Source organism: Palaemon carinicauda, chromosome 26, assembly GCF_036898095.1.
Source record: "Palaemon carinicauda isolate YSFRI2023 chromosome 26, ASM3689809v2, whole genome shotgun sequence".
In the NCBI taxonomy this organism is placed as follows: Eukaryota; Metazoa; Arthropoda; class Malacostraca; order Decapoda; family Palaemonidae; genus Palaemon; species Palaemon carinicauda.
This window is the reverse complement of record NC_090750.1, coordinates 102,962,396-102,987,379: the sequence shown is the minus strand read 5'-3', so window position 1 is coordinate 102,987,379 and position 24,984 is coordinate 102,962,396. Positions and strand designations below refer to the sequence as shown.

General features: G+C 42.3%; 1 long non-coding RNA gene across 1 annotated transcript; it reads left to right on the top strand.

The window, feature by feature from the left end:
- The first annotated feature begins 261 nt into the window (after positions 1-261).
- LOC137619733 (uncharacterized) lies at positions 262-24,761 on the top strand. The gene is made up of 2 exons (XR_011039962.1): positions 262-384; positions 24,586-24,761. It is a non-coding gene; the product is annotated as an uncharacterized lncRNA (long non-coding RNA).
- The last annotated feature ends 223 nt before the right edge of the window (positions 24,762-24,984 follow it).

Below are 24,984 nucleotides of genomic sequence, written 5' to 3'. Positions count from 1 at the left end.
TCATTTAAAATATATCGTTTTCTTTTAACAAGCATAATAACGTTTTCTTTTTTTTAGAGCGCAAACTAATGTAAACATAACTGAGTTGTGTTTATGAAGTGACGTTTGGCAATGTAAAAACATTTGTTTCTACATTTTACCTGTACTTATAAGAATGCTTTTTTAAATCCTTTGAGTCCCAACAACCAATAGGAGAATAGTTTACAAAGCTGTAGCCGAAAACGCCAATGAAAAGAGGCGATACAATTGTTAGGTGTGGTGGAGGTCTCTGGTTGGTTGAAGGACGTCTTTGCTTGAGGTACTGTAGAGTCAGTGAAGCTATAGACATCATTTCGAGAAGACGTGTAGTGTAGCTAGTGCCTCTTTAAAGAAGAAACATTTAAGGTAATTACTGGCTATTTTAAGTTTGGTATTCTTACATCTCGGGGATCCAATTTTAATTCAAAAGTCAAGTTTGATAATCAATATCTTAAAAGCATTTGATTGTGTTGTTTCGAAAAGCTTAAGTATCGAGCTATATATTCCAAGATACTTTACTTTTATTTTAATAGGTGCTTTTATGATCACATACAGCAGGGGACCCCCACTCTCTTTGATGGTTTTCTAGATGTTATTTATCCATTATAATTCACGAAGACATTGTTCATTGTGATTTTAGTTCTGAATAGACTCTCTATGCATTTTAATGCCCAATATTACTATAATAATTTATATCTCAAAATTTGATAGTTTTTTAATAGGCATATAGCCTTTAATCACTAGTTTCGACCTAAATATAATAAAAAAAGGTAAATCCTATATTGATGAAAATGTTAGCTAGTTAGATTTTAATCCGAAGTTATACCATATTATATCGTTTACTTGACTTCTCTAAGGGCTGCTTCTCTGGTCCTATACAGTAGGGGAACCTTACTCCCTACCTAACCTTCATAGTCATTTTATCATATGCATACCAAGGCATTCAGCATTTCACACCGTATATCACTAGTTTATTGTCAAATCTAAACCATCGAAGCACTTAGAGAACAAGAAAGTCTTCAGTTTCCTCTTGAAAGCCTTAATATTAATGTTCCGTCTGTCAGATGACTAGTGGAAGCTTATTGTATAGTCTTCGGGGCCTACAGTAGACATATATCCATGTTCCAATAATTTGGAACCAATTGTAACTATTCTCGTGTTAACAAGATTTGTTGGCTGCACAATATGTAGTAATTCTCTTAGATATGTTGGCTGTCCGGTTTTGATAACTTGATGGGTTGTTGTACATATTTTAAACTCGATTCTTACTTAAATAGGCAGTCAGTGTAAATGAATTAGTGTATGGGTGATCCTTTCTTTAGGTGGGGCACCTTTTATCAGTCTTGCTCTACTGTTTATGTTTTGTAACTTCTTAGTTGAACTTCTGGTAAATTGTGGTGCCTACATCATGAAGGGTCTTCCATCATGATTCGATTACGTGAATGTGGTTTTATTTCTGTGCCCATGCAGCATATTACTTTACTTTAAAGGCTGCTTTCCTGGCCCTATCACGCAGGGGAACCCTACTCACTACAGGACCTACTACATCAGTTTGTTGTATATATTCTTAGGTATTTTACGTATCACACTGCCTAGTTTGTGTTTATTGTTAAATCAATATTATTTTATTGAGGATATTGGCTGTATTTTTAATTCCTGGAAGATTTATCGACGTCATTTTATCATATAATGTTTCGAATTAGTTTTTTTTTTTTTACATTTTGTATTTTACAACGTCTCCAGTGGTTTATACAGGTAAAATATATCAAAAGACTTGATCCCACAATGTGAAAAGTAGACAAAATCCCACGTTGCATTATATCATGTAATAGAGTTGGTTAGATATAGTCTATCTTGACATAGAAATTTTTTAATAAGAAGTCACACTGGACCAGATATAAGCCACTCTACCCATGAGTAGGAGAGGTGACTTCAGCGTGGTATGGAATAGAAGTCAGAGGAAATTGTTCAACTTCAACCGTCGCCATGGAGGTGTCTGCCAGTGACGAGGGTGGCCAGAAGATTTATACCAAGAAGAATACCAAGGAAGTCTCGCATTTGTATTCGCAATGACCATTGCAAGGGTAGTCTGAAAACTTCCATAAGTATAGACAATCTTGAAGTTGGAACAATACACAATCGTGATCCCAATCCAGCCTCTATAAAAGTTGTCAAAGACAATGTGAACATAGAGCACATCAAGGAAGCAACACTCAACGCCCAGGATTTGATTGGACAGACACCCTCAGAAACGCATTCTTTGGGAATACAGAGAACTTTAGACTTACTTCCACACACTCTTCCCAAGGACTTCCTGTCTAAGGTTGTGCAAAACATCGTTGGCAGCCCATGAACTGGCAGGAAGAATAGTTCGACTTTTTGTAGTGCAAGATCATGAAAAAAGTGAACAAAAGCAATAATAATAATAATAATAATAATAATAATAATAATAATAATAATAATAATAATAATAATAATAATAATAATAATAATAATAATAATAATAATAATAATAATAATAATAATAATAATAATAATAATAATAATAATAATAATGTTCTAGTCATCAAATAAGGATAAAATAACTGGAATAAATTATGTAAAGGGCAGATAGGTTGAGCATATCATGTCAACATGAAGTGACTCATTGATAGGAACTGTTAAATTATAAATAAATAAAATACTAAAAACATTACCTTGCCATACCGTATGATATTGTCTACTTTTCCCATTGTGGGATTATGCCCTGTGGTATTGTATCTTGTGGGAATTTGTCCGTGGGAATTATGTCCTGTGGGATTTTGTCCAGTTACTGATGTGGGCATTGTTGATGGTGGGGAGGGAGTGAGGAGGGCTTGGGAGGAGTCTGTTATGGGGAGAAGATCAAGAGGGAGGAGAGGATTAGATGGGGTGATAAGGTGAAGGATGATATGGAGAGAAAAGGTTTTGTAGAGTAGGATGCCTTTGATGGAAGGCATTGGAGAAGGCGCATCTGACAACCGACCTTTTAATGTATGGATAATGGTGGAAAAAAAGAATAGGTATCATTATTCTTTAAATTTTTATTCTAAGATATCCTTTCTTACCAATTTAGTCATTAAAAGTGACAGAGTATCAAAATTAAAAGAAATGAGACATAAAATAAAACAAACTCGGATATACAAGTATACTCTAGCACACTATTCTATCCGTTTCCTAATTTCCTTTCCTCATAGGACTATTTTCCCTGTTGGAGCCCTTGGGGTTATAGCATCCTGTTTCAATTAAGGATGTAGTTTAGCTAGTAATGATGATAATAATAGTAAATCAGTAATTTTGCAGTTGGCATTTAAAATAGTGTCTTCTCCATTAGAAAGGCCGTTCCTCTTATATTTTCAGTTGTAGTTTATGGCTTTCTCGAATAAATAACTATATTTCCTAGCTTTCATTGATTGAAATAATAGAAATATAGCCCTTTTTTTAAATAAATTTCTTTTATTTATTCTGTCTGCATTCCACAGCTTCGAAAATCTCTATATTTGTATTGTCCGCCCTTTTGTTTTACCAATAATATTTACCCAAAACCCTATCAAAAGTCATTATTTTCTAGTTAAATAGTGTATTAAATTCAATAAAATTTCGTTTATTTTATTAAATATATAAGTTATTTCGACTTTGCAGAAGTTTATTAATTTTTAAAGTTTTGATTGAAATTATAACAATAGTTTTATTCTAAGATAAACTTTCTAATTACGTTGCTAGTAAAGGTTTTTAACTAGATTATTTTTATCAGTTTTAGCTGATATTGGCAATTACTCTTATGTGGAAATTATATATAGATTTATCTTCTTTCTTTTGATACATTCAAACTATAAAAATATCCATAATTTGGTTAGATTTTTCGATTTCCTTCATTGTTTACATTTAAAGTTTTCAGTTAATACTTTTCTAATGATAATTTAGTTATTTTATCAGCCAGTAGGAGGCGATACTGTAGCAAACCCCATTTTTTACTCAATTTTAGTTCTTTCCTTTGTTACCAGATGTCTATACTCTCCCTAGTTCTATTTTCCGGAATAGCTATTATTCCCTATTTTCCTACATTTAATACATTTTAAGTATATAGAAGAACAAATTAATATATATGAATAGTTTGATGCATAAATGTAGACAAATGAAGGTTTAAAAGCAAAGAAACAATTGAATGTATTGTTTATATATGTGTCACTATGGCTATCAGTCACTGGATGGGGCACGCCCCCTTTTCTGTCATCTACGATTTAAGGCCTTTTCCGAATAGCTATCTGCTTATTATAATGATCAATAAACATTCTATTCATAAAATGAGGTTATTGTATAATCCAAAAGCCTTTATTTATTTCAATATCTTGTTTCGTGGTTTTAAAATATTCCATTTTAAATGGCACACCTTTTTGTATTACCAAATCTTGTTTACAAAAACCCCTTCAAGATTTCTTAATTTTATGTAATATATCAAGTTATATCTTATATCGTTTAATAAAAAATGAGTTTTGTTTACATTTACTTTATATCTACCAATAATATTATTTGTTAATAGTAAATATAATCTTAAGACAATATATTCTTTATTGAAAAATATGTCGACGTATAGTTTTGCTAAAAGATATTTTAAATCGATTTTTATATGTCTATCTTAGGCGCTGTTACTCTTAATATTCTGTGAAAATTGTGTCTAATTATTCATTTATCCAAATTACATATAAAAATTAAAATTAATTCCGTAGTTTCTTTGAAAATATGAATAAAACTTTATTATTCACCGGAAAATTCTACTTTGAAAAAGCTGCCACAAGTTCCTAGTACTCTTAACCCCTTTTACTTAATTATTACGCTTTAAACCTAATTCAGAGACAAATATCCACGCTTGTTTTAATCTAGAATATATTAATAACAAAATTAAGGGAAGTATTTATATTTAAAGTCATGTATATCAAGATAATGAATAAAATAACACTGTTATTGTTGTACATCTGGCAGACATCACTCCTTCAGTAAGGTGGCTTCACGCTTCAGCAACTTTCAGTCGTCATTTGCTTTTTGTCCGTTGTTTAGTGAACATCTGTAGACTTGTGCCATTTTCCATATTTCGTACGTATTTCCACGTAAGTTTAGTTGTTTCTACAGTTCTGTTAATGAACATCATTGCTTTTGTTCATGCATTGCACTCAAAATATGACATATTTGCTGTTAATTACTTATAAATCGCCAAATTATTGTTTGTCAGACTACAGTGTTTTGTCCTGGCCAATGGCGGCCATCGTGGTAGACAATTTTCATATATGTTTTCTGATGATTATTAAGGTTCATGGCTATTTATTCAAGACTGAATACAATGGTATGTGTACATAAAATTTCTGTATTATTATAATTCATATTTTGCACTAAACGTTTTCGAGTATAGAAGAAATGAGAAGATTCTTTGTTGATTCATACCTCGAAGGTTGTAATTTTCTTCGTGAAATTCTTGGTTATAACCTCGTGATTATTTAGTACCGAATATGAAGGTTTATAACCTTAGGTTGTATTTATGGTTGTGGAGAATAATTTATATATAATGTTTGCTATTTTCCTGTCATGCCTAAAGACTCATTCTACTGTGTACTTCAGGCTTAAAGGTACAGTAATATATCCTTTAGTAGAGACAGATATATTGTGCCCCTTAAATTGTAGTGTTAAAAAATATGGTATTATTGTAGTGTATCACAGGGCAATGTAACCTAGTATAAAAACTACTTTTTCTTATAGAAAAAATTACGCTCTTTACCGATATATTTTCCGTGCCCCATAAATTGTATTGTCTAAAATATATGGGGTTGATTTTGTGATGCTGCTGTCTGTGGTTAAAGACCTTTTTTTTGTGGGGGGGGGGGATTCTTGAAATCGTTACTTGCGGATCAACATTGCTTTGGGCTAAGCAAGTATTTTTGTCCAACTCATGCTCTTCTCGACGATTTATTTCTACTGCTCGATTGCGGGAAAAATTATTGACTTTTAAATAAATACAGGTATGAATATGTATTTGCTGACTGGTCTGTTAGTGGCAAGGTAAAGCTGAGTTTCAATACTTTTGTAGCCTATATGGTTTTTTGGCGACTGATTATTCATAGCCGTTGGACATGACGAGAGGAAATTAAAGGGATATGAACTACTCTAAGGTACTTCAACCTAACCTGACTCAGATTGCAGCATCCATACTTGCCACTCTCCATATTAGTGATGCCCACCACTTTATTTTTCCATGCGTCCTATCTTACGTCTGCGGTTTGGCTGCGCTGTCATTTTGGTAACATTTCAGTGGACAACACCCAGCCTTTTTTGCATGAAAAATCCCATTTTCTGTTAGTGTTATTGCATTATTATTATATTATTGGAAACTATCGTTTTCTGAGGACCACCTTCAATCAGGTTCCCCAGGTGGGAATCAGGGTATTTGGTGGATTAAAATAAAAACCAATGGTTTTAAGTTGATAGTAGCAAAGCTCAACAAAACAACAACAAAAATAACAGAAAAAGTAATTTTTCATGCAAAAATTAGTGAAACGCCTACAAACTAATGACGGCAGAAGTACAGTACGTCTTTCGTACACCGTTTTCTCTCTCGAGCAGCGTTGTGTGAAGTATCTTTTTTCCCTGAGCACTCAGTTCTAGAATGGTTTATGCTCCTCCATTGCTCAGAATAGGTGAATTTACATTAAATTTGAAAATTGATTAAACTCCACTATGGTATGTCTTCTGAGCATAGTTAATATTTTTTAGTGAGGCAGATTTGCACCGACTAGCATAGGTGCCCATTTAACCCGGAAGAGTGTCCTAATAGCTGATTGGTCGGAACTATTTTTGTCCGAATACTAACGACTAATCGGCTATCAGAAAACTCTTAACGAGCTAAAAGGGCACCCCTGGGAGTCAGTGCAAATATACCTCTTTAAAATAAATTGACTATAGTCATACTAGGATCTGAAGCAGGAGGGGGATAAAAGGGTCTTGTAAAATGACCTCTGGGAACTTAAGCATAGATATTTCGTAGCTCTTAATTGGTTCAAAAAGCCAGAAAATTTTTATTCATAAAAAAAACAAAGCTGTTGAAAGCAAATGCAAGGACACACTAAAATCAAATCATTGTTCTCTTGTCTTGGGTAGTGCCATAGCCTCTGTACCATGGTCTCCCACTGTCTTGGGTTAGAGTTCTCCTGCTGAGGGTTACACTTGGGCTCACAATTCTATCTAGTTTCTCTTCCTCTTGTTTTGTTAAATTTAGTTTTTAAAGGAAATATATTTGTAAATGTTGTTACTATACTTAAAATATTTTTTTCTTTTATTTCCATTCCTCACTGGGCTATTTTCCCTGTTGGGGACCGTGGGCTTACAGCATCATGCATTTCCAACTAGGGTTGTAGCTTAGCATTTAATGATAATAATAATAGCGCATGCTTAGTAACCCACAATCGGTCTTCCAAACGAAAGCAATTGACTTTGACTCCAAAATAGCGTTCACATTTCAATTGATCGACAAGTTATGTCGCAGCTCTCGTTAATCATAATGTACTAAAAAAATACCAAACTAGGTAGCACATGTCCATATCTTATAGCTAATTCCAGTTTTGCTAGAAGCTGTATTGAATATTAACCCTTTTACCCCCAGGCTATTTGGAAATTTCCAACCCTTAAACCCCATGGGGTTATTTTTTTCCCAGCACATTTTGCAGTATATTTTTTTTTAAATTGCTCTAACAGCCTTAATTTTTGTCATAGAGAGGTCAGGTTGGTCTCATTCTCTTGGAAAATGCCTGAATTTTCAATATTAAACTTACCCGATAATCATGTAGCTGTCAACTCCGTTGCCCGACAGAATTCTACGGAAGGGATACGCCAGCGATCACTATACTAGAAGGGGGTGTACTCACCAGCGCCACCTGTGGCCAGGTACTGCAGTACTTCTTGTTGACACCACCTCAATTTTTCCTCTGTCGTGCTTCCGGCAAGACGTTCATGGATACGCTTATAATTTTGGAGTATTGTTCACGGTTTTTGGTGAAGTATTTCTCTAAGATTTCAGCTTTCGCTATACTGGAAACTTTTCTATTAGCTTAGATAGCTTTTATTTTGTTTTGATTAATGGTTAACGATCTTTTGCTTGATTTGGAATCCCCCTTGACTAGCTCTTTGATTCAAGATGTCCGACCTTTCACAAGCCCCTCCCCATAGACGATGTAGGTCTTGTAATAGGCGTATTCCGAAGGCCTCGGTTGATCCTCACACCGCTTGTTCCGACTGTAGGGAAAGACCCTGTCAGTTGGAAGATCGATGTGAGGAATGCGCCGGACTTTCGGAACTTGAGTTTGTTCGATTCCTTAAATATTCAACTAAGTTAGAGAGAGAGAGAGTTAGGAGGAGTTCTGCTCGCTCTTCGCTTTTTTCCTCACCTCATGATCCTCAACCTTTTCCTCCCCCTGTAGTGGCTACCCCCGAACCTACTATTTGTGCTCAGCCTGATATGTCCGATGTTTTGCGTGCCATTCAGGCTTTAGGTGACAAAGTGGAATCGGTAGTGAGTGACCATAAGTTTCTCTTGGCGGACGTCAAAGAACTTAAGGTCAAAAGTGCAGTGGGAGGTGGTAGTGCCAGTGCTGTGCCAAGTGCTAGTGTCAGTGCGGTGCCGAGTGCTAGTGTCAGTGTCAGTGTTGTGCGTGAGGGTACTTCTGTGCGTGCCAGTCGTCCTCCCAGTCCGGGACCTCTTGCAAGCTCCCAAGCCCAGGGGAGAAGCAATGTCGAAGGGCAAAAGGGTTCGGCAGGCCTTGATCGGCGCACAGAAGTATCCTCGGTGGTTGCGGGCGTGTCTTACAGAGACCGTCACTCCCACCCGCAGACGATTGAGCCCTTATTTTCCTCGTCTGCAGAAGAAATTTCGGGGAGAAAACGCTGGACTCAGGTCTCAAGACCTCTTAAACGTAAAGTCCAGACCTCAAGAGTTCAACAACCCGGATGCAGTCATTGGATTAGCTCTGACTCTCCGCAGTCATCAGGTGACTGCACACCTCCTAAGAGAGGTAAGGCGATGCCTCAACAGACCTCATCTTCTGTTAAGGCTTTGCCTCAGCAGACCTTAGCGTCTGTTGATCCCAAGATGACTTTGCTGCAGTCCATGCAGTCGCAGCTTGCGGTCTTAATGCGTGAGTTTCAAGCTGAGAAGGTTACACCTCCTCCTGCGGGCGCTCCGCCTCACCGCAGTCCAGTCTGCCAGGCGTACGAAGTTGAGGTTCCTCAGGCTACCTTACCGCGTTCGGAGTTGCCAGTTACCAGCGTTGTGCAGCAACCTCCACCTTCCTTAAGACAACCTCAACAATGGGAACAGGAGTCTTATGCCTTACTTCCTCCTCTTCCTCTTGCGGTTAGACCATCGAGGCAACAACCTCTTGAGGTACGACAACCCCTTCCTTCCAAGAGGCAACCACCTCAGCTCTCGCTGCAGCGACCTCAACTTTCCTCAAGGCGAGAGCCTCAACTCTTAAGGCTAGCACCTCAAGAACCTCAACTCTTAAGGCTAGCACCTCAAGAACCTCAACTCGTGAGACAGGAACTGCGTTCTGCGCAGCCGCTACCTCAACTCTCGCAGCTCACACCTCAAGAACCTCAACTCGTGAGACAGGAACCTGCTACTGCGCATCCACAACCCTTGCAGCAAGCGCAACTCTTGAGACAGGAAGCTCATGCTAGGAGTCAGCCACCTCAACGCATGCAGCTACCTTCCTCTACTCTACTTGACCAGTCTTTGCAGCCTGAACCTCAGGTTTTAATTCAGTCGCCTCTCTCCACACTTGCTCCTCAGACCGCCGCAGAACCTCCTTCTTCCCAACCTCTTGACTTTGTCGTTACCAGCCCTCATCCTCTTCAACAGAGACTTGAGGATGAAACCGCAAGTGTTTATGCACCCGCTTGTCAAGATTCTGCTGTTCAGCACACCGCTGTTACTGTACCTCTCGCTTCGCAACACTCTGGTGATGAGGTTTCTGAGGAGGAAGCTGCGCACCTAGATGATCCCTCTTCGGACGTGGAGGAACCCAAATCTTCTCCTCACTCCATTGACTTTCGCAAGGTCCTGGCTCTTTTCAGAGAGGTATACCCGGACCATTTTGTTTCTGCTACCCCCCGCTCTCCTCCATCTGAGTTTTCGCTGGGCATGCAACCTGTTAAGTCGGCCTATACTAAGCTCGTCTTTGCTAGATCCTCTAAGAGAGCTTTAAGAATGTTAGGGGATTGGTTGCAGTCCAAACAGCAACTAGGGAAGACTTCCTTTATGTTCCCACCTACTAAGCTGACTTCTAAGGCGGGCGTATGGTATGCCACAGGAGAGGAACCAGGCTTGGGAGTCCCTGCCCAGGCTGACTTCTCAAGTTTGGTCGACTCTCCTCGTAGATCAGCGATGAGGCGCTCTAAGGTCTGCTGGACCTTTTCCGACTTAGACCACTTCTTAAAGGGTATATTTCGTGCCTTCGAGATTTTCAATTTTCTCGACTGGTGCCTGGGGGCCTTGAGCAAGAAGACCACCCCTGCGGACAAGGACTCAGCCATGCTTATAATGTCCTGCATGGATAAAGCAATTCGGGATGGGTCCGGCGAGCTTGCATCAATGTTTGTTTCAGGAGTACTTAAGAAAAGGGAGCAACTTTGCACTTTTCTTTCTACTGGCATCACATCGTGTCAAAGGTCTCAACTCCTTTTTGCTCCGCTTTCTAAGTTCTTGTTCCCCGAAGAGCTTATCAAGGATTTGTCTGCGGCCCTTATTCAGAAGGACACTCATGACCTTGTGGCCTCTTCAGCTCGTAAGGCTAAGGTTGCTCCCTCAGTTCCCAGAACTTACCGCACCCCAGTGGCCGATACTCCTGCTACAAGGTTTATTCCGCCCTTTCGTGGCAGAGCCCCCAGCCGAGGAAGTACCCGTCCAGACTCTTCCAGGAGCAGGTCTAGGAAAGGTCCCAAGACTTCAAAAGGCAAACACTGACTCTCCTCCTCTCCAGACAGCAGTAGGAGCCAGACTCAAGACCTTCTGGCAAGCTTGGGAAAGAAGAGGTGCAGACGCCCAGTCTGTCAAGTGGCTAAGGGAGGGTTACAGGATACCATTCTGCCGCAAACCCCCTCTGACCACTTCTCCCATCAACCTCTCTCCCAACTACAAGGAAAAGGACAAGAGGCTAGCGTTACACCAGGAGGTGTCGCTCCTGTTACAGAAGAAGGCAGTGGTTATAGTCCGGGACCATCAATCCCCGGGCTTCTACAACCGTCTCTTTCTGGTGGCCAAGAAGACAGGAGGTTGGAGACCGGTGCTGGACGTCAGCGCGCTCAATGCTTATGTCACCAAGCAGACGTTCACGATGGAGACGACGAAGTCGGTCCTAGCAGCGGTCAGGCAGGAGGACTGGATGGTCTCGTTGGATCTGAAAGACGCTTTCACGTTCCTATTCATCCAGACTCCCAACCTTTCCTGAGATTCGTTTTTGGAAAGGTGGTGTACCAATTCCAAGCCCTGTGTTTTGGCCTAAGCACAGCTCCTATGGTGTTTACGCATCTGATGAGGAATATTGCAAAATTCCTCCACTTGTCGGACATCAGAGCCTCCCTTTATTTAGACGACTGGCTGTTAAGAGCCTCCACGAGTCGTCGCTGTCTGGAGAGTCTCAACTGGACTTTGGACTTGATCAAGGAACTGGGTCTATTAGTCAACTTAAAAAAGTCCCAGCTCATTCCCTCCCAATCCATCGTTTACCTGGGAATGGAGATTCGGAGTCAGGCTTTTCGGGCTTTTCCATCGGCCCCAAGGATAAGCCAAGCCCTAGAATGCATCCTGAGCATGCTGAAGAGGAACAGTTGCTCGGTGAGACAGTGGATGAGTCTAACAGGGACCCTGTCATCGTTAGCCCTGTTCGTCGAGTTAGGGAGACTCCACCTCCGCCCTCTCCAATTCCATCTAGCAGCTCATTGGGACAAGGATTTGACGCTCGAAGCAGTCTCTATTCCTGTCACCAAAGAGATGAAGACCACTCTCTTGTGGTGGAAGACCAACATCCTTCTCAAGGAGGGTCTATCGTTAGCGATTCAGACCCCCAATCTTCATCTCTTCTCGGACGCATCAGACTCGGGCTGGGGCGCGACCTTGAACGGACAGGAATGCTCGGGAACATGGAACAAGGAACAGGAAACGCTCCACATCAACTGCAAGGAGCTGCTGGCAGTTCATCTGGCCTTAATGAACTTCAAGTCCCTCCTGCTAGGCAAGGTGGTGGAGGTGAACTCCGACAACACCACAGCCTTGGCTTACATCTCCAAGCAGGGAGGGACCCATTCGAGGAAGCTGTACGAGATAGCAAGGGACCTCCTCATTTGGTCAAGAAGTCTAAATCTCACTCTAGTTACGAGGTTCATTCAGGGCAACATGAACGTCTCAGCAGATCGCCTAAGCAGAAAAGATCAAGTCATCCCCACGGAATGGACCCTTCACAAGAGCGTGTGCAGCAGACTTTGGACCTTGTGGGGTCAGCCTACGATAGATCTGTTCGCCACCTCCATGACCAAGAGGCTTCCTTTGTACTGTTCCCCAGTTCCAGACCCAGCAGCAGTTCACGTGGATGCTTTTCTGCTGAATTGGTCCCATCTCGACCTTTATGCATTCCCGCCGTTCAAGATCATCAACAGAGTCATTCAGAAGTTCGTCTCGCACGAAGGGACACGGCTGACGCTGGTTGCTCCCCTTTGGCCTGCAAGAGAATGGTTCACAGAGGTACTACAATGGCTGGTCGACGTTCCCAGGACTCTCCCTCTAAGAGTGGACCTTCTACGTCAACCTCACGTAGACAAGGTACACCCAAATCTCCACGCTCTTCGTCTGACTGCCTTCAGACTGTCGAAAGATTCGCTAGAGCTAGAGGCTTTTCGAAGGAGGCAGCCAGAGCGATTGCCAGAGCAAGGAGGGTATCCACTCGTAGAGTCTACCAATCCAAGTGGGAAGTCTTCCGAAGCTGGTGCAGAGCCAATGCAGTGTCCTCTACCAATACCTCTGTAACCCAAGTAGCTGACTTCCTATTACATCTAAGGAATGAGAGATCCCTTTCGGCTCCTACGATTAAAGGGTACAGAAGTATGTTGGCTTCCGTTCTCCGCCACAGAGGTTTGGACCTTTCTTCCAACAAGGACCTTCAAGACATCCTTAAATCTTTCGAGACTTCTAAAGAACGTCGTTTATCCACTCCAGGCTGGAATCTAGACGTAGTCTTAAGGTTCCTTATGTCTCCTAGGTTCGAACCTCTCCAGTCAGCTTCCTTCAAAGACCTTACTCTCAAGACTCTTTTCCTCGTCTGCCTTGCAACAGCTAAAAGAGTTAGTGAGGTTCACGCCTTCAGCAAGAACATTGGGTTCACATCCGAATCTGCAACATGTTCTTTACAGCTCGGATTTTTAGCTAAGAATGAACTTCCTTCACGTCCTTGGCCTAGATCGTTTGAAATTCCTAGCCTTTCCAACATGGTGGGTAACGAGCTAGAAAGAGTTCTTTGCCCTGTCAGAGCTCTAAAATATTATCTAAATAGGTCAAAACCTATACGAGGACAGTCAGAAGCCTTATGGTGTGCAATCAAGAAACCTTCGATGCCTATGTCCAAAAACGCAGTTTCGTATTATATAAGGCTTCTGATTAGAGAAGCCCATTCTCACATGAAGGATGAAGACCTTGCTTTGCTGAAGGTAAGGACCCACGAAGTGAGAGCCGTAGCCACTTCGATGGCCTTTAAACAGAACCGTTCTCTGCAGAGCATTATGGATGCAACTTATTGGAGGAGCAAGTCAGTGTTTGCATCATTTTATCTTAAAGATGTCCAGTCTCTTTACGAGAACTGCTACACCCTGGGACCATTCGTAGCAGCGAGTGCAGTAGTAGGTGAGGGCTCAGCCACTACATTCCCTTAATCCCATAACCTTTTTTAACCTTTCTCTTGAATGCTTTTATTGTTGTTTTTTTGGGTTGTTACGGTAGGCTAAGAAGCCTTCCGCATCCTTTTTTGATTTGGCGGGTGGTCAATTCATTCTTGAGAAGCGCCTGGGTTAGAGGTTGTGTAGAGGTCCTTTAGTATGGGTTGCAGCCCTGTATACTTCAGCACCTTAGAGTTGTTCAGCCTCCTAAGAGGAACGCTGCGCTCAGTAAGGAAGACGAACTTATTAAAGGCAGAGTAATGGTTCAAGTCGACTTCCTTACCAGGTACTTATTATTTCATTGTTATTTTGAATAACTGATTATATGAAATACGGGATACTTAGCTATCTTATAGTCATGTACACTGGTTTTCACCCACCTCCCTGGGTGTGAATCAGCTACATGATTATCGGGTAAGTTTAATATTGAAAAATGTTATTTTCATTAGTAAAATAAATTTTTTAATATACTTACCCGATAATCATGATTTAATTGACCCACCCTTCCTCCCCATAGAGAACCAGTGGACCGAGGAAAAATTGAGGTGGTGTCAACAAGAAGTACTGCAGTACCTGGCCACAGGTGGCGCTGGTGAGTACACCCCCTTCTAGTATAGTGATCGCTGGCGTATCCCTTCCGTAGAATTCTGTCGGGCAACGGAGTTGACAGCTACATGATTATCGGGTAAGTATATTCAAAAATTTATTTTACTAATGAAAATAACATTTTTCTCAAAAAAATATAAAAAATATGAAAAAAAGATTTTTTATAGCATTTTTTTGCAAGGACGTACCGGTACGTCCATGGGGGTAAAGGGATGGCTTTTGTGAAACGTACCAGTACGTCATTTTGGGGTAAAAGGGTTAACCAAAAATATTAGCGACCCACAAAGTTGGTGTGCGCAGCATATCCATATCATCTTGCCAGATTGGTACATTCCCGTTAAAATGTATATTTGCAAGTGAAGCGAGCCACGTGGCAGTAAAGCCCTTTTGACTGACTTGTAGATTATTGATAATTATGGTATATTAACCCTTTTACCCCCAAAGGACGGTACTGGTACGTTTCACAAAAGCCATCCCTTTACCCCCATGGACGTACCGGTACGTCCTAGCAAAAAAATGCTATAAAATTTTTTTTTTTCATATTTTTGATACTTTTTTGAGAAAATTCAGGCATTTTCCCAGAGAATGAGACCAACCTGACCTCTCTATGACAAAAATTAAGCCTGTTAGAGCAATTTAAGAAAAGTATACTGCAAAATGTGATGGGATAAAAATAACCCCTTGGGGGTCAAGGGTTGGAAATTTCCAAATAGCCCGGGGGTAAAAGGGTTAATTTCACACCAATCACATGAACCTTATGTATTTTTGTGTTTTTCCAATTCGTTAGTTTTTGTATATGCATTTCAGAACATTGATGCAAATGCATGGTTGTTTTGGCTTCTTCCTTATCAAAAAATTTCAGTAAAATGGGTGTATTCAGTAATTAATTGATAATTGTTGAATTTTTCTGTTAAATTTTGCGTAAAGAGGGTACATATATAGTTTTAATAGTGTGACCGTGAAAATTTTTCATGTTACGAGAAAGGTTGTAAAAGAAATTGTGTGGAAATGGATGATTCATTATTCCAGACTCATATTGATTAAGTTCAACTAAGGTTCCACCACCAGCGTAGAGTTATTTTTTGATTAGGTGAGAAATTAGAGTTTTAGTGAATGTTTAAAAAAATATATACTGTATATCCATTTGAGGACATATATGTTTGTAGGTAGTCAGTTGAAATTTATTTTTACTAGAAATTTTGGGGATTTATATACATATTAACATAAGATTAGGATTAATCAGGCAAGGAAAGGTTCCATTTCATTGTTTGTTTACTTAACCCCCTCATTTATTTCTTTACTTGTTAGTCTTTGCCGTAGTTTATTCCTACACAAATACAAAATATAGTCCTTCAATAATTCCACTGTAACGTAAGCGAACCAGGAACGGCCACTTGAACTATTGATGAGGTAAGCATTGTTGCCGTTCGGATAAAGAAACACTTGCTTTGTCTTCAGCCGCCAAAGAGTACAGAAGTTTTTCTCGGCATCCACGTCCGGCTGTTTTAATCCTTTTCTTTGAGTACAGTACTGGGTACGTTCTACTCGGGGAGAGGATCCCAGTACGTTCTCGACTCATTCACGGGGAGAGATGGTACGTACAAGGAACATTCATATCTTCAAGTGTACACTTCTGTTTGTGGTACAGCCGCTCTTGTTCTGTAAGAGAATGAGCATATGCACTGCAGGCAGAAATGAAGGGCTCTGCCCGTTCAAGGTCTCGTGCAAGAGTACGACCAAGTACGTGTACTGTGTGTCAGGAAGCAGGCAGCTGCCTTCGTCCTTACATGCCTTGGGTCATTCCCAAGACGCTTTGGTGACATAATCACCACGCTCACAATGAATAAAATCTGCTAGAGACAAACATGAGTCCAGATATTGTCTTGCTTGGCTGAGTTGACAGGTTCCTCCCTAATCCAATCTCACCCTGCTTAGCCTTGAGTCTTGCAGGTAAGCCCTCAATGTCTTTTTGAAGGAGTGGGTAGCTAAGGCTACTTCACCCAAGTGAGCTCAGTGTTGACACTAGTAATTTTAGTTTTTAAATATTAAACTTAGCCGGTGAATATATAATAGCTGACGTCTCGGACGGCTCGACAGAAAAACACAAAAACTCGCGAGCGATCGCCATGAAGGTTGCGGGTGTGCCCACCAGCGCCAACTATCGGCCAGATACCGCATATACATGTAAACAGCTCCAGTTCTTCTCTGTCGGTCTTGTCGACAAGTTGATTCCATTACTCGCTGTTGACCTGGAGTTTTTCGTCATTCTTGGTGAAGTACTTCTTTTTGGTTTTGAGCTTTCGCAGTGCAGGTGTTTTTATCTTCAATTAAAACTCTTGAACTCTTTTTTGGATAGATTTTATTGTTGATGACTTTGGATTGTTTTTGGATTTTCTTTGACTTTTCAAAATGGCTGACCCTTCTCCAATTCCTAAATTTCGTAAATGTAATGCTAGGGATTGTAACAAACGTCTTCCAAAGGCCTCTCTCGACCCACATACCGTGTGTTCTAATTGCCGGGGTAAAACCTGTCAATTAGGAGATCGGTGTGATGAGTGCGTGGTACTTTCGGAATTCGACTGGCTAGAGTTTGATAAGTATTCTCGTAAGCTAGAGAGAGATAGGGTGAGGAGAAGTTCCTCTAGATCATTAGAATTTTCCTCCTCCCATGCCCCTGAATCTAATCCTTCCCCAGTAGTAGTTGTGCCTGAACCCTCTACTAGCACTCTTGAATCATCAATGCGGGATATGTTGCGTGCCATTCAAGCGTTGGGCGAGAGAGTTGAATCTTTGGCTACGGACCGTAATCAACTCATGGCGGATGTAAAAGTGTTAAAGTGTCAGAGTGCCACATTAGAAAATCGTGGGGATAAAGTGATTAGTGCGCAAAGTGTTATCAGTGTTGCGACCGAGGGTTCGTCTGTTCGTGCTTGTCGTTCGCCTAGTCCGAGACCTCTTGCAAGCTCCCATGCACCAGGGAGAAGCAATGTCGTAGGACTTATGGGGACGAGAGGCTTTAACCAACGAACAGATGTTCCCTCTTTGGTTTCGGGCGTGTCTCGTCAAGACCTCCCCTACCATAAGACGAGCGAGGCGGTTTTCTCCTCGTCATCCGAAGGCTTCTCGCGTAAGAAACCGTGGAGCAAGGTTTCGAGACCCTTAAAGCGTAAGTCAGTCCCTTCAGGACAGGTCCAGCGTCCTGGTTGTAGCCATTGGGACAGCTCTGACCCTGTGCAGTCATCGGAAGACTGCTCGCCGCCTAAACAGAAGCGTAACACGGGCTCCGAGAGTCTTAGTTTAGGCAATGTTTTGCAGTCACAGACGTTACCATCGTCTCGACCCGTACCCACTCCCGTTGATCCTAAATGGGTTGTCCTGCAGGATATGCAGAATAAGCTTGCCTCCCTTATGGAGGAGTATACTGCTGAGCAGGTTCACGATGATCCTCGCCGTTACGCTGATCGAGATCCTGGCCGTCAGCCGCCCAAACGAGCCTTTGCTCGTCCTGTTGACGTTGACGTTACAAAGTCACGTCAGTCACTTGACTTAGAGCCTCACTCGATGCAGTACCGTGTTGACTTTCAGCCGCTTGTTGACTTTCAGCCGCTTGTGGACGTTCAGCCGCTGCCGCATGCTCGTGTTGACGTTCAGGACGTTCGCCAACCAGCTAAGTTGACTTGTTTTGACGTTGAGCGTCAAGCACCGCAGTCAAGAGTTGTTTTAACTGCTCAATCTAGGCAGTCAAGGCAGTCTCGACTTGACGTCGAGCGTCCTCCCGCACCTGTTGTTGTTGCTAGTCAGTCCGTTAAGCAGTTACATGACGTAGCGTCCTGGACTGCTACTGATGCTCCTTTGCGTGTGGACTCTGCTTGTCAAGCATTGCCACCAAGGCAGGTCTCTCCCTTGCTTGAGACTCATCAGTTGTCGGACGAGGTTCCTTCAGATGAGGACGTTGCTGATCCTCCTCCTAATGATAATCCTTTGGACGTTTTATCTGATGTAGAAGAACCTAAGGCTGTACAACCTTCGATGGATTTTAAGAAAATCATGATGATTTTCAAGGATCTTTTCCCAGATCATTTTGTTACTGTTGCTCCTCGTTCGCCTCCGTCTGAGTTTGCGCTAGGCTTAGCTGCTACCAAGCCTGCCTTTACTAAACTAGTGCTTTCTCGCTCTTCTAAGAGGGCTTTACGTCTTCTAGGCGACTGGTTGGTTACCAGGAGGAGTTTGGGGAAGACGGCTTTTGCCTTCCCACCTTTTAAGCTAGCTTCTAGATCGAGCGTCTGGTATGACACGGGAGAAGTTCTCGGCTTGGGAGTCCCTGCCTCTGCCCAGGGTGACTTCTCAAGCCTCGTAGACTCTCCCCGTCGCCTGGCCATGAGACGCTCGAAAATTTGTTGGTCCTCCTCGGACCTTGACCATCTCCTTAAAGGCGTATACAGGGCCTTTGAAGTTTTTAACTTTCTAGATTGGTCTCTAGGAGCATTAAGTAGGAAGATCTCGTCTGCTGACCAAGATGTATCCTTACTTATTATGTCTTGTATGGACAAAGCCATCCGCGATGGCTCCAATGAGCTCGCCTCCACCTTTACGTCGGGAGTCTTGAAGAAGAGAGAAACCCTTTGCTCTTTCCTTTCAGCAGGAGTTACTCCCTGTCAAAGATCGGAACTGCTCTTTGCTCCTTTATCGGCTGCCTTGTTTCCACAACAGCTGATTAAGGACATTGCTGCTTCGCTTGTGCAGAAGGACACACATGACCTGATGGCTTCTTCTGCTCGCAAGGGAGCTCCTTCTTCATCCTTTGTTGTGAGACCCAGAATCGAGACTCCTGCGTCTAGGTTTATCCCGCCCTTTCGTGGCAGAGCTCCCAGCAGGGGAGGCTCTCGTGCCGAGGGAAAGAGAGGTAAGAGGAGAGGAGCCAAGTCCTCCCGTGGCAGAGTCTGACTGCCCACGTCCTCAGACAGCGGTAGGGGCCAGACTGAACAACTTCTGGCAGGCCTGGGAGAAGAGGGGTGCAGACCAAGAGTCTGTTCTGTTGCTCAAGGAGGGGTACAAAATACCTTTTGTACACAGACCTCCTCTAGTAACAGTTCCCATAGACCTCTCTCCCAGGTATCGAGAGGAGTCAAAGAGACAAGCTCTACATCACGAAGTGTCTCTGTTGCTAGAGAAGGGAGCGGTGGTGAAAGTCTCGGACCTTCAATCACCGGGGTTTTACAAGTCTCTTCCTAGTCCCAAAGCATACAAGGAGGTTGGAGGCCAGTGCTAGACGTCAGTGCGCTCAACGTTTTTGTTACAAAAACAAAATTTACGATGGAGACCACGAAGTCCGTCTTAGCAGCGGTCAGAGAGGGAGACTGGATGGTCTCTCTCGACCTGCGAGATGCGTACTTCCACATTCCTATACAGTACACCCGGATTCCCAACCGTTTCTGAGATTTGTTTACAGGAATGTGGTGTACCAGTTTCGAGCACTATGCTTCGGCCTCAGTCCTGCTCCTCTCGTGTTTACGAGGCTCATGAGGAATGTGGCAAAATTCCTTCATTTATCGGGAATTCGAGCCTCCCTGTACTTGGACGACTGGCTTCTCAGAGCATCGTCCAGTCATCGCTGTCTGCAGGATCTACACTGGACGTTGGGTCTGGCAAAGGAGTTGGGACTTTTGGTCAACTTAGAAAAGTCCCAACTGATTCCATCCCAGACGATTCTATATTTGGGGATGGAGATTCGCAGTCTAGTTTTTCGGGCTTTTCCGTCTGCCACCCGAATAGAACAAGCCCTGCTCAAAGTCCGACTCATGCTGAAAAGAGAACGTTGTTCAGTAAGAAGTTGGATGAGTCTCGTAGGGACTCTGTCATCCCTGGAGCAGTTTGTCTCGCTAGGGAGACTTCACCTTCGCCCTCTCCAGTTCCATCTAGACTCTCTCTGGAACAAGAGCAAGACTTTAGAGGCTGTATCAATCCCGGTCTCCGAACCAGTAAAAGCATGCCTGAACTGGTGGGACAGCAACATCAGTCTGAGAGAGGGTCTGTCCCTAGCAGTCAAGAACCCAAACCACGTGTTGTTCTCAGACGCGTCGGATTTGGGTTGGGGTGCGACTCTGGACGGTCGGGAATGCTCGGGTCTTTGGACCTCAGTTCAGAAGAGCATGCACATCAACGGCAAGGAGCTATTAGCAGTCCACTTGGCCTTGATGAATTTCGAGAGCATTCTTCGAAACAAAGTGGTAGAGGTCAATTCAGACAACACCACAGCTTTGGCGTACATCTCCAAGCAAGGAGGCACTCACTCCCACACGCTGTACGTGATCGCAAGGGACCTCCTCATATGGTCAAAAAATCGAGGCATCTCCCTGTTGACAAGATTCATCCAGGGGGACTTGAACGTCTTGGCAGACTGTCTCAGTCGGAGAGGTCAGGTGATCCCCACGGAATGGACCCTCCACAAGGACGTGTGCAAGAGTCTTTGGGCGACTTGGGGTCAACCCACCATAGACCTCTTTGCCACCTCGTTGACCAAAAGGCTCCCAATCTATTGCTCGCCAGTCCCAAATCCAGAGGCGATCCACATAGACGCGTTTCTACTGGACTGGTCTCACCTGGACTTGTATGCATTCCCACCATTCAAGATAGTCAACAAGGTACTGCAGAAGTTCGCCTCTCACGAAGGGACAAGGTTGATGTTGGTTGCTCCCCTCTGGCCCGCGAGAGAGTGGTTCACAGAGGTACTTCAATGGCTGGTAGACATTCCAAGGAGTCTTCCTCTAAGGGTAGATCTCTTACGACAGCCCCACGTAAAGGATCTTCATCAAAGCCTCCCCGCGCTTCGTCTGACTGCCTTCAGACTATCGAAAGACTCTCAAGAGCTCGAGGCTTTTCGAAGGAGGCAGCCAGAGCGATTGCGAGAGCTAGGAGAGCTTCTACCATCAAAGTATACCAGTCGAAGTGGGAAGTCTTTCGAGACTGGTGCAAGTCAGCATCTGTGTCCTCTTCCAGTACCTCTGTAGCCCAAATCGCAGATTTTCTCTTACATCTGAGAAATGTTCGCTCCCTCTCAGCACCCACTATTAAGGGCTACAGGAGCATGTTGGCTTCGGTCTTTCGACATAGAGGCTTAGATCTTTCCAATAATAAAGATCTCCAAGATCTCCTTAAGTCTTTCGAGACCTCTAAGGAACGTCGTATGGCAACTCCTGGATGGAACTTAGACGTGGTCCTAAGGTTCCTGATGTCAGACAGGTTTGAGCCATTACATTCAGCCTCCCTGAAGGATCTCACCCTCAAGACACTTTTCTTAGTGTGCTTGGCTTCGGCTAAAAGGGTCAGTGAGATTCATGCCTTCAGTAAGAACATCGGCTTTTCCACAGATAAAGCCACATGTTCACTTCAGCTTGGTTTCCTGGCCAAAAATGAACTGCCTTCTCGTCCTTGGCCTAAGTCATTTGATATACCTTGCCTGTCAGAGATCGTAGGCAACGAACTTGAAAGAGTACTGTGTCCAGTTAGAGCTCTTAAGTTCTACTTAGCTCGTACTAAGTCCTTACGAGGTGGATCTGAGGCCTTATGGTGCTCAGTTAAGAAGCCATCATTACCTATGTCAAAGAATGCTTTGTCATATTTTATCAGATTTTTAATCCGAGAGGCTCATTCTCACTTGAGTGAAAAAGACCGTTGCTTGCTTAAGGTTAAGACACACGAAGTAAGAGCTATAGCAACTTCCGTGGCCTTTAAGCAAAATAGATCTCTGCGAAGTATTATGGACGCGACCTTTTGGAGAAGCAAGTCGGTATTCGCGTCATTTTACTTAAAAGATGTCCAGACTCTTTATGATGACTGCTACACACTGGGTCCATTCGTTGCAGCGAGTGCAGTAGTGGGTGAGGGTTCTACCACTACATTCCCTTAATTCCAATATCCTTTTAATCTGTCTCTTGAAATGTTTTTAATCTTGTTTTTGGGTTGTACGGAAGGCTAAGAAGCCTTTCGCATCCTGGTTGATTTGGCGGGTGGTCAAATGTCATTTCTTGAGAGCGCCCAGATTAGGGGGTTTGATGAGGTCCTGTTCTATGGGTTGCCGCCCTTGATACTTCAGCTCCTGGGAGTCTTTCAGCATCCTAAGAGGATGGCTGGGCTTCGTGAGGAAAGCAGACTAACAAGGCAGAGTAATCGTCAAAGTCAGCTTCCTTACCAGGTACCTATATTTATTTGGGTTTTGTTATAATATAACTGTCAAAAACTCTAAGCATATACGCCGTAAACTGTATTAATACTGGTCTCTACCCACCACCATGGGTGTGAATCAGCTATTATATATTCACCGGCTAAGTTTAATATTTAAAAATGATATTTTGATTATAAAATAAATTTTTGAATATACTTACCCGGTGAATATATAAATTAAAGGCCCCCCCTTCCTCCCCGATAGAGACCCAGCGGGATGAGAAGAACTGGAGCTGTTTACATGTATATGCGGTATCTGGCCGATAGTTGGCGCTGGTGGGCACACCCGCAACCTTCATGGCGATCGCTCGCAAGTTTTTGTGTTTTTCTGTCGAGCTGTCCGAGACGTCAGCTATTATATATTCACCGGGTAAGTATATTCAAAAATTTATTTTATAATCAAAATATCATTTTGTGACCCTGATACCAATGACCCCTGTGGTAATCTCCCTGTGCAGTGCTTCCTAAGTGTGACCAGTTTCATGGTTCCTTCCTGCTGTAAACCCAGCATCTTTGTTGTAATCCCCAGTGAGTGTCTAAACTTCCACTGTAATATTGTTCCCTAGTTTTGTAGTTCCTGTTGGAGTAACCAGTGTGGTTTCTAGGTCCCTCACGAGACAAGAAGCATGTTCTCTGTGGTATTGCATAGTTGTGAATCTGAGATCTAAAGTAGAATGACCATCTGGTCTTAATCTCTCCTTCCTCTATCTTGGTCATGAAAGTCAAACCGTTACTCGCTAGATCTGACAATGCTGGTGTACTATGCTTCCTTCCGAGCTCTACTCTTTAGAATCTATCTATCTCCCCCGTCCCTCCTTGACGAGGAGGAGGATGGCTGATTGTATACCAACCTATTGAACATTATATGTCAGGTATATCATCCCAGACTGCTATCCCCTTTTGGGGAAGGGATTCCTTGTGATTTACTGATAGCGAGTTGGAGTCCTCTCTTTTTCTCCCATACGAGACCAGGCAGACTGACACTCCCAGGGAAGAAAAAGAACCTGTCAGTTCAGTTTTAGGAGGAACTTCCTGTCCACCAATTACCAAAATGTCTTGTTTAAAAGACAAATGGTTTGTATATGCATAGGAGCAAAGGAATTATGAAAGCAAGTATTATTTTTCCTAGCTATAAAAAGCTGAGTCTTTAAGTTTAACTTTTTATCTCAACCACCCCTCACAGTCCTGAGTTGAAGGTCAGAAGTTGTCTGACCGGCACGTGGGTAGAACTATTCACCCGTAAACATCACATGATGTTAACAAGGTCCACCTGTCATTAATTACCTCATTAATGAATTCAAGAGTTGTTCAAGTACCATGAAGACATTCCTTATTTTAAAGACTCGTGTTTGCATAGCCAGGAAAAGTATGAGTTACTTTTGAAATTATATTTATTTTATTGTCATTTATGGAGACTAACTATTGATATCTAAAGTACACTGGGGGAGGCCACTTAGTATAAATTCTTTGAGAGAGACTAACGGAGAGAACGGATATTAAAAAACTGCCTAAACCTAATCAGTTGAAGACGAACATGTTTCAGGATAGTGTGTTTGATAGGATTCAAATGTCAATTTTGTAGAGAATTTATAATTTGCTGTGCAAGAGATTTTTGGATCAAAGAAAAAGGGTTGATTTCCATTCTATATATTTGTATTTATATGGCCTTAAGTAGGTATATCTGTGGGTACAGTTTAAAGAAAGGAATTTAGATAATGTAGCTATTGCATTACGTGTATATGCTTATGGAATATCTTTTTGCAGATAATGGCATACATTGTCGCTTCGAAAGGAAAAATGTCTAAAGAATTTGAGCACCATTCGACCTACCCTAGGGTTTCTCCAATAAGAGAGAGAGACATTTTGAGCAGAAGAGACACCTGGTGAGAGAAGAGAAAATAGCTTTCTACATGCATCCAATATGTTAAAGGCAAGTATCACAGAGACCTTTAATGGTAATCTTAAATCCAAATAATTGAATCTCTCATAAATGGAGTAGCACCATCAGTGCATTACTTGGTGGTGTACAGTATCTTATTTGGCCACTAGCTGCGCTTTCTTTTTAATCTTCACCTTTATATGGGTGATGAATGGACTCCCGGGCCCCATTGCTTGAGCCTTATATCCAAAATTCTTGTATTCAATTCAAGAATTGGTCCTTGA